The 330-nt window shown below is 74.5% G+C and overlaps 1 protein-coding gene across 6 annotated transcripts in view; it reads right to left on the minus strand.

The window, feature by feature from the left end:
- The window catches only part of Tcerg1 (transcription elongation regulator 1), a 62,598-nt gene that overhangs the window by 61,688 nt on the left and 580 nt on the right, over window positions 1-330 (minus strand). The window lies entirely within an intron of this gene.

The raw sequence follows: 330 nt of genomic DNA on the forward strand, positions 1-330 counted from the left end.
GGGGGGAGGGGTGGCGGGGAGACACCTCAGTGGCGGCGCCGGGTGGGAACGGGCCGGAGGAGGGGTCGGTCGGATGCGAGAACCCCTCAGCCAACGGGAGTCGGGGATGCAGCGATCAAGCCCGGGACCACCGCAGCCGCGACGGATCCTCCGCTCGACTGCGGCGTCGGGAGGGACAGCCCGAGACGAGAGAGAGAAAGGCAGCAAAGCCGCCCCGGGGTGAGAACGTGGAAGGGGCCGCCGAGGGCGGAAGTGGCCGGGAGTGGGGGGGGGTGGCCGGGACCCGCGGAGGGACCGTCGCGAAGGGAAGCGGCCCCCGGGCCGGCGCAT

The sequence above is a fragment of the Dipodomys ordii genome, unplaced genomic scaffold (assembly GCF_000151885.1).
Source record: "Dipodomys ordii isolate 6190 unplaced genomic scaffold, Dord_2.0 Scaffold85, whole genome shotgun sequence".
In the NCBI taxonomy this organism is placed as follows: Eukaryota; Metazoa; Chordata; class Mammalia; order Rodentia; family Heteromyidae; genus Dipodomys; species Dipodomys ordii.